We start from the raw sequence: 16,143 nt of genomic DNA on the forward strand, positions 1-16,143 counted from the left end.
CCACCCAGGCACTCCAATATATGCATTCTTAAGAGAAAAGGGTGAATAGATAATAATAAGTCCATGCTCTTAAGGAGCTCACAAGCAAGTAGGAGGAGAATCAAATCAGCAACAGTGATTAAAAAAACAAAAAAGTATAGTACACTAAGATGATAAATCAGAGGTATGCTCAAGGTTCTCATTTATGATTTGGATCTGCCTGTGTGGTGACTGGGTGGATGGAAGCTGAGGCACCTGGTGCCTCAGGGAAAAGCAATCTAAGCATAAAGGAGTGAAAGCTCATGGAGTATAAATGGAGCCTATTTCCCAGGAGTACTGTGGAAAAATATGACATAAAGGCATGGTTCTCAATCCTGACTGCAATTCCAAATCATCCATGAAACTGCTTAAAAATATAATTCTTGACCTACTGAATCAGAATCTGCTGGTCTGGGGTCTAGGTATTGGCGATTTTAACATGTGCAGGTAATTCTGAGGCACAGCCACTAAGAGAATGCACTTTGAAAGCACATTTTGTAAATAGTGCATCTAAATACAAATGCCAAATATTGTTATTATTGCTTAATATTTATTTATTTTTGACTGTCCTAAATTGTTTATTAGGTTAGAATTTTACAAACTTTTCTTAGTGTTAATGGTGGACCTGAAGAGTATTGTGTCTTCACCATGCTGCCTGGCAAGAACCACCAATAGTGTGGTGGAATTTGTAACCCTTTCCTAGGCCACGGCTCTTGCAGCCTGTAGATGTCAGCCCTTGAATCTCTCTGTGTTTGTGGACTGGTTTGGTGATGCCCTGGTTGTCAGGATTTCTTCTGATACTTTTAAGGAATGGATCACTGAGGATAACCTCAAAGAATTTGTATGTGGAATCTTTGCTAACCCAGTAAGAATTTAAGACTCTCAGAGCCCCACAGTGGTGTACAGCTCACTCCTGTGCAACAGACTAAAGGCTTCAGGCACACTTTAGCTAGTTAAAACCGTCATGAACAGGCTTGCTGTCGGTAGCACCCTTAGGAACTGGGCATTTGCAGCCGCCATATCACACATGAATCCAGCATATGATATAACCTTGCTTGGCCTGGTATCCCAGTCTGTGCATTTTATTGGGCCAGGTTGGGCATGGGGCCCTGTGGAGGGCAGAGAGCTGCTGGTACTCCCAACAGGGCACCCTGAGAAGAAAGCGTGTTATATAGGTCTGCTGCTTCTTCCATAGCTCTTGGATGTACTTGTAAGTTCTTACCTTGGCTTACCTTTGAGCTGATGTCTGCCACCACATGAAAAGAAAGAGCCGTTCTCCCACGATCCTTTTTGGGCCTACTACTGCTTAATATTTAAATACTTAAATATAGTGATCTCAAGTCCCTTACGTGTACAAGTGGGGGCTTTTTGTTGTTGTTTTGTTTCAGTTTGGTTTGGTTTTTGTTGTTGTTGTTGGTTTGTTTTGGTTTGATTTGGGTTTTTTGTGTGATTTTTTGCCAAGTATGTCCACACACTGGTGCTAGAGGTGGCAAGTAAGACCATTAATGACAAGCACAAGAAGTTGGACTTATAAAACTTTTGCCAAGTTGGGAAATGATTAGACCTCACACTTAAAATAGAGACTGTCTGTGTTCTTCTGTTTCTTAGGGAATAACCTATGTTAGGACAGAGATCCTCATAGAACTAATTAGGCATCCAATATGCTCAGAAAGAACCAGATCTGTCTGTCTTTGACAAGATTCACTTGCTGAATCTCACCTGCAAAGGTTCTTACCCTGGATTGTTCATAAATTCAAGCTCTTCCCACTAGATTGTGTGCTCCTGAGGGCAGTGACATTATGTCTTCTTCTCTAACACCTTGCACAGTGCTTGTCATATAGTAGGCACCAACAAGTATTTAGAGAGGAAAATTTGTTAACTTTTTCCTTCTGGTGGGTATAACAGGAATGCTATTTGGATCTCAACTCACTGCCTATAGGGAAAGGGTTGTTTCCCTATATTTGTAGTTGTTAGCTTATTTTAAAAGGATGTTTATGAGTGCTAGTGGCATATACCTGGTGTGATTACTATAAACAATTATTTTCAGAGTAATGTGGATAAATAATTCAGTTCTCTTGTGTGCTTCCACACTAGGCAGGGGGAAAGGTCCATGTTTGCCCATCTGGGATATCACCTTGAACTTCTGCCTTGAACATGAAGTTATTAAGACATTCTGTTTCTCTTTAGAAGTCCTGGGTGTTGCCCTTTCTTTCTTTTTTTAACTAGAGTTCAGCAAAGCAAACCATTCATTATATATTTTTAAGAAAAATTGCAAAGACTATGCAATATGTATAACATGTAATTCTTCATTAGTGTGACTATTGCTCTCCTAAATGCCTAGTATGTCAGATAAAATGAATTTTCTCATTAACCTCACGCATGCAACTTGTCAAATTATGATGAACCAAACAAGACTGTACCCAGAAATTGAGCTGCTATCATTGCATTTATATGGCTTTGCCAATTAGTCTATAAATAACACATTTTTAACACACTTCAGAATTATGAAACTAAACCACTTCTGAATGTTCTGAAATACAAGAATAGCAGAAAGACTATCCAAAGAAAGTAAAAGAAAATGATTTGCTCTTATTAGATGAAGTGAACATTATTTAGAGGAACAAGGGATCAGATGATCATATAGACATTCAACAAATATTTATTGGATATCTGATCTGTACATACAGTTTTCTTGGCTACAGTAACTGTGACTTAGTAAACAAGTTACTGGGGGGTTTCCTTCAGTAGAAAATAGTTATTTAGTAAATATAACACCTGTATGCGTTATTCAGGACATTAGCAATGGAGTACCAAGATGAATAAGACAAATTACCATGCTTATGGAACTGATACTTGATGGTGAAGTCAGATAAACAAATAATTAGAAAAGAAATCAGTAAAGTAATAGTAGTGGTGTGCAAACATATACAGAGACAGAATGGTAGCAGTTAAGGATAGAAAGATAGACACCAGAATAGGAAGGATTTGTAAAATAAGAAATTGTTTGATATAATTATGAAGTTCAAGGTGTGTCTAAAGAATGAAAATGACTTAGAGGGACAATAATTCGTGTTTGTTTGAATCATAGTTTTTGAGTTCTGTCCAACGTATGTTTAGAGGAAGCTCTGAGGATTGCATGAGAGATTGGCCAGGAACATTGCCAATGCTCAGTGTCTCATCAGTTATAGAGAGTAACCCATTTTTGTTTCCATCATGCCCACTGCCTTTTGGCAAAGACAAACAAAGGTGGAAGTTAACAGAACCCGTCTTCACTTGAAGGCACTTTAGAGAGTAACTTTTATGACTTAAGCCTCCCTTCTGAAAATTTTCACCCTCCATGCCCAGCAGGCATATAAACTACTTTTTCCAACCACTTTTTGTCTTCTCCTTAAAAAGAGTTCTGGTAAATGTGATTTTCCTCATCAAGGTTTATTTTCAGTGATGTTTTAGTGCCCTGTGATATTCTAATGTCCTTTATATGCCCAGTTGGTTTACCCATTAATGTGGATCTGCAAAGAACCACTGAAATCAGAAAGTGACATGAACAGTCTTGCAGTTTAGAATAGTTGTTAAAAGAATTCATACCTGGAAGGTGTACAGAACAATGCCTGGCATATAATAAGCACCAGTAAAGATGAAACATAATTGTAACAACCATAACTACTACCATACACTACTATCAAGTGAAATAAGACAGATACACACTTTCCATCCCCACTCATCAATGACACAGACAAGGTTTGTCTCCTCTGTTAATGTGGCCCCATGAGAACAGAAATCACATCTGTCTTATTGACTGATATATGCCCAGTATTTAGCATTGCTCAATAACAATGTATGGAGTAAATCAAGAATAAGCTAACTTAATCCTCATAACCCTGAAGTTCTTTTCTGAGCTGGTGTAGTGAACTAATGTCATTTTCCCTCAGAGTAAAGTTGGTACCCATTCAACTCAAATCTTATATTGATTTTATTTAAGAGTGTAGATTCTCATCACAAGTAGGAAATGAAAAGAGAAGCATGTAATTAGGAGAGGAGAGAGACAGGCATCGTCCAATTAATTAAGAAATGATGCAACTCTGGCCCCCTTATTGTTTTAATAGAAACATTATTTCCCTTTTCATCCTGATTCAAGGAGGTGTGGGGATGAGATGAAGATTGCAGTAGCATAAGGAAGGAAAAGTTGCAAATAAGTGGAGTCTGCAAGTATAGACGGTGCATCTGCGAAGCCTGACAGTGGAGGGAAAGTGGTGGGCACAGAATGACAGCTTCATTTCCTTGAGAGAAACCAAACATAGCTCTTTGTAAATCTTATGTTCACTTACTTTTTGAAGGGATAATGATAATTAATTAATGACATTACAGGGCATGCTTTGGCTAAAAAGTATTTTGTACTTTAATGTAATATATAATATAGTAATACAGCCTCAGTTTCTCCTATATTAAATGGGGATATAAATATTTCTTCTCATATAGGGTATCATGTATGATGCAAAGTGCTTAACATGCTGATATATACTAAGGTTCGTGAATGTAAATGTTTGTCATTGGTATGTCTTTATAAATAACTCCTGACCTCGGGCCTGGAAAGGAAAGATTTATTAACCTCACTTCGCAAGGGGAGGGTACATCAGCTGGGAGAAATGAATTGGCCTGACCTGCGCTCTCTGTCTCTTAACAAGCAAATGGAAGAGCCAGGATAAAGAAGAGCCAGCTTGCATAAAAAACTTTCTTCTGACAAAATTTGGTAACCTTTTTTTTTTTAGTGGCAGAAGGTTTTTTTTTTAATTTGCCAATCTTGATAATGTACTCTTTTTTCTTGTCTGCAATACATATTTTTAGAGTTTGTCAGGCTTTAAACTTTAATTAAAAAGGAGCTCATTCGATGGTCAAACAAATCATTCCCATTAATATATGGTGAGATGATTTCTGTTTGAGCATCTTCAGGTTCCTAAAACTCAAGGGCCACAAGGTTGGAAAGTGAGATGCAGAGAGATACGTACATGCATCCACATAGAAGGGGGAGAGCCAGAGAAGGGGGGACATGTACACTAGCACGGGCGAAGGGACACCCCTGGAACCTGGGTTTCTAGACAACTCAGTATCTGGGAAGGGGCTGAGCGAAGAACACATTTGCAGTAGTTACACTTGAAAGGAGTAACAGAGTCCTCTCTGCCTGGACAGTGAAAGGGCAAGTCACCAAAATGAGCAAAGGAATAAATGGACAAAGGAACTAATACTGTTGCGAAAGGAATACCTTGTCCATTCTATTATTATTAAATGCTATTGGTGCATCAGACCTTGCTCTGCTAGCTAGATACTTTACATGTGTTATCTTTACTCTTTAATAACAACGTGCTGTCTTCTCCAGATTAGCATAGCTCCTGGGAGCACAGTCTGGAGATCTTTCATCTTTCCTGGATACCACACTTGTCCAGATAAGTACTGAGTTAGCTCTTTATGAAAACTGGAGTTTGGCTTTACCTGTAAGAGGTACCAAAAAATGTAGGTGATTGGGAATGAACAACTTGTCTCAAATGGCATTTATTTTATTTTGTTCTGGGAGGCAGCAATATTAAAAACTGGGAGATGGGATTGTAGGCTTGACTCTGGAAAATTCTGACTTGGACACTCGTGAAGGTCACCTTCATGAGTGTAGGGAGCAGAGTGAGCATGTGATACCCCAAACCTTCCCAGATCAAGTCCATAAATCCATGAAATGATTAGCACTGTGTCCTGAGATCCTAGTACCAGCCTCCTAGAATGGGAAAAGCCTGTCCTGCTTTGAAACTCTGCCTCAGGTGTGATTTTCCAGGCTGCTAAGTACAATTGGGGGTCACCAATGTTTGACCAGCTGATCATAGGTACTGACAAGAGGGCATGTGTGTTCTGATTGTTGTTTACTGGATGCTGCATATTTGGAGAGTTAAAAGGAGCCTTCAGTGGTGCCACTTTTCATCTTCTCCTGTTTTACTACCTCCTACTCAACTCCCTTGATTTGGTACACACAGCAGGAAGACAGGCCCTTAGGGTTTGCCCAGAGAGGCTTCATTGAAAAATGCCTCAGCCTTCCCTTACTGAAAATGGAGGGTGGAGGAAAAGAGCTCCCATCTGCAAATGCTTTTAGGAGCACAGCTCCAGAAATGTCCAGGCTTCTGTTAATACTTCTCCAATAAATACCTGCTGCTGACAGACTTAATTTTCCAGAATCAAGTTTAAACTGACTGAAAACTTCAGATTGCTAATGAGTGTTAGGGAAAGCCTGCTTTGGAGTGGAATGGGATCCTGAAGCCACTGTCTCATTAATCTGAGATCACCCTTTTTTAAACTTATTTTTCTCTAAATTTAGGATTACTTACAAAGATCCATCAAGTTTCTCCTCCAAAAAATGCACTGAGGTTCCAAAGAGATGTATTAACACCTTGCACACAATAAGTAATAGCTCTTAGATCTTCAAACTTTTATATCAGAGATATCACTTGAGCATAACCATGTATTTCTTTTAATAGAAGTGATGGAGAAGATAAGAATTAGTCATTCCCTGCTTGAAATCAAGTATGATTCATTATTTGGCAAATGTTTATTAATTTATTATTAATCACTATTTACAGAGTAAATACTGTAAGTATTTTCCTCATATGTCATACTGTATTATTGTCTATATGCTCAAGAATCTTTCTAACATGGTAATTGTTACAATATGTCCTTTTAAATACAGTTTTATTTTTTCTTCCTGCATTTTGATCTTGATTGCCCCAGTTATTAACTTGGAAATGAACAGGTTAATTCATTTATTTAAATTTAATTTCCCTGAAATTTTTAAATGGGATATTACTTGAATGGGATGAGATAAATATGTAAGGTCATACAAGTTTCTTTTAATTTAACTCAATTCAGTACATACTTACTGAGCGCCTATTCATCAGTTGCTCTGTATGTTATTTTATCTTCTTCTCAATTACCATATGAAGTAGGTATTAACCAGTCATACACAGGAGGAAACTGGAGCTCAGAGAGTTAATAAACAATTTTCATAACCAGTGAATGACAATAGAATTTGAACGTTAGTGTGGTTCTGGTGTGATTCTGGTGTGATTCCCTGGCTGTCTCTCTAAGCATGAGTCACCGTTTTTTATAGTTTATTGTTCATTTCAATGTGGTCTTTCATTAGTAAAATATTTCTCTTACATCTCCTGTTTTACAAAGTCATTTTACCATGGGATTAATGTCATACATTGAATTTCAAATAAGAGCCTTGACATTGAATGTCAAATAAGAGAGGATAGACGGTATTGAAAATCTGGGAAAAAGAATGGAAAAGATAGAAGTAAAAGATGAATAGTTTTTTGATCAGGGAAATTCACACCCAGAATGTAAGTTTTGGTTGGGAATATTTGCATAATATTGAAAAATATATACTCCTATCTTGAATTTTAACCCACTTTGTCATACCTTTAATAATTCTCCCCCTGTTCTCCCCCCAAAATCCTTTCATTCTTGTACAGCTTTGTCTTTGCTTCAGCAAACTGGCTTTTTCTCAGGAGTTGTGTATTTTCAACTCCCAATCAACTAAACTCCATCAGCATCAGAGTCATTACTATCCTCAGAAACATGAGTGGAGAAGAAATTACCATAGGGAGGTCAAAACAGATTTATAGATAATGTGGTGATAGAAAAATTCTAGAATGGAGACTGGGAATTTACCCTGCAGAAAAGCAGAAGTTGGGCAGCGTAAGCTAAGGAACCAGTGTGAGCAAGGACAGGGTGGTATGAACAAATCTCAATATGTTTCCATCTGACAAAAAAGCCAAAAGTGGGAAAATGTAACATGAGTCTTGTGAGATTTTATCTTAACATTAAATATCAAACAAAACAAAACAATGATAACAGAATTTGACTTTGGATTAGACAAAATATGTGCTATATATATTAAAATATTAGTAGATTCATCCATTTATTCATTTAAGATTACCTGTCGGTTGATTCTTCTACCAAACACTTGGTTAGCCACTGAGCATTCAATGATGAATAAAGTAGACATAATCCCTGACTCAGAAAGTTTGTTATATAATGGAGTAACAAACATTAAACAACAACAATATCAGATAGATAATGGATGCTCACTAATGTGGTAAGTAGTATGATAACATCAATACCATGGATGAAAGAGAGGTGTCTCAGCATAACATTTGCTGGTGGGATTGGTGAACAAGGTCAAGAGAAAGAAATTCAACCCAGGAATGAATACATACGAAATCAGCATAGAGGATAAAGGTAGAAACTATCAAGTGTTTTATTTCAAAAAGAGACAAATATCTGCTTTGGCAGCAGTTTATAGGAAAAGGTTTGAAGCATTATACTTGGCCCAAGTATAAACAAGATTACCCATGTTGATGTTACTATTCGTTTTAAATTAATTCAGTGGCTTCACTAAAATAACAAAATCCAAATTATGAGTGTGATATTCCTACTCATTTTCCTGTTTTATAGATACATCTGATACATGCAATTTGCTTCTAAATATATTTTAGTGACATTAACAAACTAAAATGTTCACAAAGAAGGACACCCAGGACCTACAAATCATGCTGTGTGTAGCGATGGGTAAAAGAAGAAAAACAGTTCCAAACCTGGAGGTGGCACAGAATGGTTCTAAGAGCTACATCAGACATTATGTTCAGTCCAGCCCTTTCTAGCTACTGGCTGTACCTCCTTGAGCAATTTATTTAATTTCTCTAAGCCTTAATTTGTTAATCTTTACTGGAGATAAAAATATAACCTATTTCTTGTGATTATTGTGAAGATGAAATAATACAATACATGTAATATGTTCAGAATACCAGTCGTGTAGTACATGTTCAACAAACGTTAGCTAGTATATATCTGAAAGTCTGCCAATTCTGATCAGCAGTTTGCTTTCCTAATCTACTTGTAACTCTCCCCTGGCCTCTTTCTTTAGGAAACTGCTCTTCTTCCACTGCAATCCTGTAATTCTTGTGGAACTCCCAACCAAAATATCCATCTACCAGATGATAGAGGCGGGCTTGTGACCCAAGCCTAAATAACCATAATGTTTCATCACCCTGGCCAGTGATTGGTAATGGATCGTTATGTGAACCTAGCTGGCCAGTTAGAATCCTTCCCTGATGTTTTTATTATTTACTTATTTAATTATTTGTAAAGATTTTATTTCTTTCTTTGAGAGACCATGGGGGTGGGGGTGCAGAGGGAGAGGGAAAGAGAAATCCAAGACTCCACACTGAGCGTTGGAGCCCAACATGGGGCTCCATCTCACAACCCTCAGATTAGACCTGAGCTGAAACCAAAAGTCAGTCACCTAACCAACTGTGCCAACCAAGCACCCGCTTTACTGATGTCTTTACATGCTAAGCTGCAGGAAACTTTCTCACCTTTCAGACTGTAATGATGTGACTTCCTAGCTATAGAGGCCATGTCTGTCATCACATGGGGAAGCCTGAGTAAATGAAGCCAACTTCCTAAAAGAAGTAGAGGTGAGAGATGGAGAGAGTCATGGTGAGAAAAAGCTCAAGCCTTATCTTTTAGAGACCCATAGGTGCTCTGGCTCCTGAAGTTCTTCCTTCACTTAGAAAAACATCACCAGTGCCCTGCCAATAAATCTCTATGTGATGCTTAAGTTAGTTTGGGTTGAGTTTCTTTCTTTTCTTTTCTTTTTCTTTTTTTTTAAAGATTTTATTTATTTATTTGTCAGAGAGACAGAGCACACAAGCAGTGGGGGTGGCAGGCAGAGGAAGAAGCAGGCTTCCCGCTGAGTGGGGAGCCCGATGCAGGACTAGATCCCAGGACGCTGGGATCATGACCTGAGCCAAAGGCAGACACTTAACCAACTGAGCCACCCAGGTGTCTCATTCGGTTGAGTTTCTTTTACTTGTGATTGAAATTGTTCAAATGATTACTGTTGTTATATTATGGCATTTGGTGGATGGCTACTAAGTATGATACTTAGGAACTAGTAAGTTCTCAGGAAATATTTTTAAATGAATTGAGTGGTTTTTTTTCATATTGATGAATTGGAAGATATTTTCTGAATTAATATATGATTATGAAGGGTTATATAAAGTAGGTATATTCAGAATTTAATAAAATACAGCATCAGAATTTATTAGAAGAAATGGCATGGGAGAAAATAGTTGAGTCTCTCAAGTGAGGCATAATTAAATTCAAACCCCACCTTTATCACATATTAGTTGCGTGGCTTTGGAAAGAGCCCTTAATTTCTCTGAGATCAGTTTTCCCTGTAAGATAAAGAAATAAGTACTATGATATGATGTTATTGTATTAGCATAAACATTTTGTAACCTTATGCCTTCTCTAACTCCTAAGAATCTAGGCTCTTTGATTGTATAAAACCTTTTTTGCATAAGATACAACATATTAGTGTTAACAAAGCTGCATTATTAAAAAAATTGAAAAGACCATGGATTAGATTCTAATTATACTTTCTTTTTTTTGAAAATTTTTAAAATTTTTTTATTGTTATGTTAATAACCATACATTAAATCATTAGTTTTGGATGTAGTGGTCCATGATTCATTGTGCATAACACCCAGTGCTCCACGCAGAACGTGCCCTCTTTACTACCCATCACTAGGCTAACCCATCCTCCCACCCCCCTCCCCTCTAGAACCCTCAGTTTGTTGTTCAGACCTCATGGTTGGTCTCCCCCTCCGATTTCCCCCACTTCACTCTTCCACTCCTGCTATCTTTTTCTTTATATATATATATATATATATATATATATTGCATTATTTGTTTCAGAGGTACAGATCTGTGATTCAACAGTCTTGCACAATTCACAGCACTCGCCACAGCACATACCCTCCCCAATGTCTATCACTCAGCCATTCCATTCCTCCCACACCCCCACCACTCCAGCAACCCTGTTTGTTTCCTGAGATTAAGAATTCCTCATATCAGTGAGGTCATATGATACGTGTCTTTCTCTGATTGACTTATTTCACTCAGCATAACACCCTCCAGTTCTATACACGTCATTGCAAATGGCAAGATCTCATTCCTTTTGATGGTTACATAATATTCCATTGTGTATTTATACCACCTCTTCTTTATCCATTCATCTGTCGATGTACATCTTGGCGCTTTCCACAGTTTGGCTACTGTGGATATTGCTGCTATAAACATTGGGGTGCACGTACCCCTTCGGATACCTACATTTGTATCTTTGGGGTAAATACCCAGTAGTGCAATTGCTGGATCGTATGGTAGCTCTATTTTCAACTGTATGAGGAACCTCCATACTGTTTTCCAGAGTGGTTTCAGCAACTTACATTCCCACCAACAGTGTAGGAGGGTTCCCCTTTCTCCGCATCCCCACCAACATCTGTCGTTTCCTGACTTGTTAATTTTAGCCATTCCGACTGGTGTGAGGGGCTATCTCATTGAGGTTTTGATTTGGATTTCCCTGATGCTGAGAGATGTTGAGCACTTTTTCATGTGTCTGTTGGCCATTTGGATGTCTTCTTTGGAGGAATGTCTGTTCATGTCTTCTGCCCATTTCTTGATTGGATTATTTGTTCTTTGGGTGTTGAGTTTGATAAGTTCCTTATAGATTTTGGATACTAACCCTTTATCTGATATGTCATTTGCAAATATTTTCTCCCATTCTGTTGGTTGTCTTTTGGTTTTGTGGACTGTTTCTTTTGCTGTGCAAAAGCTTTTTATCTTGATGAAATCCCAATAGTTCATTTTTGCCCTTGCTTCCCTTGCCTTGGCAATGATTCTAGGAAGAAGTTGCTGCGGCTGAGGTCGAAGAAGTGCTGCCTGTGTTCTCCTTTAGGATTTTGATGGACTCCTGTCTCGTGTTTAGGTCTTTCAACCATTTGGAGTCTATTTTTGTGTGTGATGTAAGGAAATGGCCCAGTTTCATTCTTCTGTATGTGGCTGTCCAATTTTCCCAACACCGTTTGTTGAAGAGACTGTCTTTTTCCATTGGACATTCTTTCCTGCTTTGTCAAAGATTAGTGGACCATAGAGTTGAGGGTCCATTTCTGGGCTCTCTATTCTGTTCTATTGATCTATGTGTCTGTTTTTGTGCCAGTACCATACTGTCTTGATGATGACGGCTTTGTAATAGAGCTGGGAGTCCGGAATTGTGATGCCGCCAACTTTGCTTTTCTTTTTCAACATTCCTCTGGCTATTCGGTGTCTCTTCTGGTTCCCTACAAATTTTACGAATATTTGTTCCATTTCTTTGAAAAAAGTAGATGGTATTTTGATGCGGATTGCATTGAATGTGTAGATTACTCTAGGTAGCATTGACATCTTCACAATGTTTGTTCTTCCAATCCATGAGCATAGTAAGTTTTTCCATTTCTTTGTGTCTTCCTCAATTTCATTCATGAGCATTTTATAGTTTTCAGAGTACAGATCCTTTGCCTCTTTGGTTAGATTTATTCCTAGGTATCTTATGGTTTTGGGTGCAATTGTAAATGGGATCGACTCCTTAATTGGTCTCTCTTCTGTCTTATTGTAAGTGTACGGAATGCCACTGATTTCTGTGCATTGATTTTATATCCTGCCATGTTACTGAATTCCTGTATGAGTTTTAGCAGTTTTGGGGTGGAGTCTTTGGGTTTTCCACATAAACTATCATATCATCTGCAAAGAGTGAGATTTGACTTCCTCTTTGCTGATCTGGATGCCTTCGATTTCTTTTTGTTGTCTGATTGCTGTGCCTAGGATTTCTAATACTATGTTGAATAGCAGTGGTGATAGTGGACATCCCTGCCGCGTTCCTGACTTTGGGGGAAAGCTCTCAGCTTTTCCCCATTGAGAATGATATTCTCTGTATGCTTTTCATAGATGGCTTTTATGATATTGAGGTATGTACCCTCTATCCCTATACTCTGAAGAGTTTTGATCAAGAAAGGATGCTGTCCTTTGTCAAATGCTTTTTCTGCATCTATTGAGTGGATCATATGATTCTTGTTCTTTCTTTTGTTAATATATTGTATCACGTTGATTGAATTGCAGAAGTTGAACCAACCTTTCAGCCCAGCAATAAATCCCACTTGGTCATGGTGAATAATCCTTTTAATGTACTGTTGGATCCTACTGGCTAGTATTTTGGTGAGAATTTTTGCATCCATGTGCACCAAGGATATTGGTCTATAATTCTCCTTTTTGATGGGGTCTTTGTCTGGTTTTGGGATCAAGGTAATGGTGGCCTCATATAATGAGTTTGGAAGTTGTTCTTCTATTTCTATTTTTTGGAACAGTTTCAGGAGAATAGGTATTAATTCTTTAAATGTTTGGTAGAATTCCCCTGGGAAGCCATCTGGCCCTGGGCTTTTGTTTGTTGGGAGATTTTTGATGACTACTTCAATTTCCTTAAGTTATAGGTCTGTTTAGGTTTTCTATTTCTGCCTGGTTCAATTTTGGTAGTTTATACATCTCTAGGAATGCACCCATTTCTTCCAGGTTATCTAATTTGCTGGCATAGAGTTGCTCATGATATGTTCTTATAATTGTTTATATGTCTTTGGTGTCGGTTGTGATCTCTCCTCGTTCATTCATGATTTTGTTGATTTGGGTCCTTTCTCTTTTCTTTTTGATAAGTGTGGCCAGGGGTTTATCAGTCTTGTTAATTCTTTCAAAGAATCAACTCCTAGTTTTGTTGATCTCTTCTACTGTTCTTTTGGTTTCTATTTCATTGATTTCTGCTCTGATCTTTATTATTTCTCTTCTCCTGCTGGGTTTAGGCTTTATTTGCTGTTTTTTCTCTAGCTCCTAGAGGTGTAGGGTTAGGTTGTGGATTTGAGACCTTTCTTGTTTCTTGAGAAAGGCTTGTATTGCGATATACTTTCCTTTTAGATCCACCTTTAATGTATCCCAAAGATTTTGAACACTTGTGTTTTCATTTTCATTAGTTCCATGATTTTTTTTTAATTCTTCTTTAATTTCCTGGTTGACCCATTCATTCTTTATAGGATGCTCTTTAGCCTCCATGTATTTGAGTACTTTCCGACTTTCCTCTTGTGATTGAGTTCTAGTTTCAAAGCATTGTGGTCTGAAAATATGCAGGGAATAATCCCAAACTTTTGGTATCAGTTGAGACCTGATTTGTGACCTAGGATGTGATCTATTCTGGAGAATGTTCCATGGGCAGTAGAGAAGAATGTGTATTCTATTGCTTTGGGGTGTTCTGAATATGTCTGTGAAATCCATTTGGTCCAGTGTGTCATTTAAAGTCTTTATTTCGTTGTTGATCTTTTGCTTAGATGATCTGTCCATTTCAGTCAGGGGGATGTTAAAGTCCCCCACTATTATTGTATTGTTGTCAATGTGTTTCTTTGTTTTTGTTATTAATTGCCTTATATAATTGGCTGCTCCCATGTTCGGGGCATAGATATTTACAATTGTTAAATCTTCTTGGTGGATAAACCCTTTAAGTATGATATAGTGTCCTTTCTCATCTCTTATTACAGTCCTTGTTTTAAAATCTAATTTGTCTGATATAGGATTGCCACCCCAGCTTTCCTTTGGTGTCCATAAGCATGGTAAATGGTTTTCCACCCCCTCACTTTCAATATGGGGGTGTTTTTGGGTCTAAAATGAGTCTCTTGCAGACAGTATGTTGATGAGTCTTGTTTTTTAAACCAATCTGATAGCCTGTGTCTTTTGATTGGGGCATTTAGCCCATTTACATTCAGGGTAACTATTGCAAGGTATGAATTTAGTGCCATTGTATTGCCTGTAAGGTGACTGTGACTGTATATGGTCTGTATTCCTTTCTGGTCTATGCTGCTTTTAGGCCCTATCTTTGCTCAGAGGACCGCTTTCAAAATTTCTTGTAGGGTTGGTTTCGTGTTTGCAAATTCCTTTAGTTTTTGTTTGTCCTGGAAGTTTTTATCTCTCCTTCAATTTTCAATGAGAGCCTAGCTGGACATACTATTCTTGGCTGCATATTTTTCTCATTTAGTGCTCTGAAGATATCATGCCAGTCCTTTCTGGCCTGCCAGATCTCTCTGGACAGGTCTGTTGCCAATCTAATGTTTCTACCGGTATAGGTTACATATCTCTTCTCCCGAGTTGCTTTCAGGATTTTCTCTTTGTCTCTGAGACTTGTAAGTTCTACTATTAGATGTCGGGGTGTTGACCTGTTTTTATTGATTTTGAGAGGGGTTCTCTGTGCCTCCTGGATTTTGATGCCTGTTTCCTTCCCCACATTAGGGAAGTTCTCTGCTATAATTTGCTCCAATATACCTTCTGCCCCTCTCTCTCTTTCTTCTTCTTCTGGGGTCCCAATTATTCTAATGTTTTTTCATCTTATCGTATCGCTTATCTCTTGAATTCTGTTCTCATGATCCAGTAGTTGTTTATCTCTCTTTTTCTCAGCTTCTTTATTTTCCATCATTTGGTCTTCTATATTGCTGATTCTTTCTTCTGCCTCATTTATCCTAGCAGTTAGGGCCCCCATTTTTTATTGCACTTCATTAATATCCTTTTTGATTTTGATTTGGTTAGATTTTAGTTCTTTTATTTCTCCAGGAAGGGTTTCTCTAATAACTTCCACACTTTTTTCAAGCCCAGCTAGTATCTTTAAGATCATGATTCTGAACTCTAGGTCTGACATCATATTAATGTCCATATTGAGTAGGTCCCTGGCAGACAGTACTACCTCTTGTTCTTTTTGCTGAGGTGATTTTTTTTGTCTTGTCATTTTGTCCAGAGGAGAATAGATGAATGAGAGATCAAAATGCTAACAGGTTAACAACGTCCCCAGCAAATATACTCTAAACAAATCAGAAAAGACCTGAAACCAGGGGGAAAGAAAGGGAAAGAAAGAAAAAAGAAAGAGAAAAGGAAAAGAAAAAGAAAAAGATAAAAACAAACAAAAATAGAACAAAACAAAACAAAAAACAGAATATGATCAAATATGATCAGGCTAGTGCATAGATCAGTGCCACACACTAGATTTTGGTTGTAGTTTGGTCTGTTAGAACAAAGTGCCTCCTAAAATTTTGAAGAAAGAAAGACTTATATATGTACAAATAAGGGTTGATACAATGAAGGGATGGAAGCCACTGTAAAGATGAAAATTAGAAAAGATTTTATAAAAGGAAT

The 16,143-nt window shown here is 37.8% G+C and overlaps 1 pseudogene; it reads right to left on the reverse strand.

The window, feature by feature from the left end:
• Positions 1–631: 631 nt before the first annotated feature.
• The window catches only part of LOC113913687, a 72,817-nt pseudogene continuing 57,305 nt past the window's right edge, over positions 632–16,143 (reverse strand).

The sequence above is a fragment of the Zalophus californianus genome, chromosome 11 (genome assembly GCF_009762305.2).
Source record: "Zalophus californianus isolate mZalCal1 chromosome 11, mZalCal1.pri.v2, whole genome shotgun sequence".
Taxonomy (NCBI): Eukaryota; Metazoa; Chordata; class Mammalia; order Carnivora; family Otariidae; genus Zalophus; species Zalophus californianus.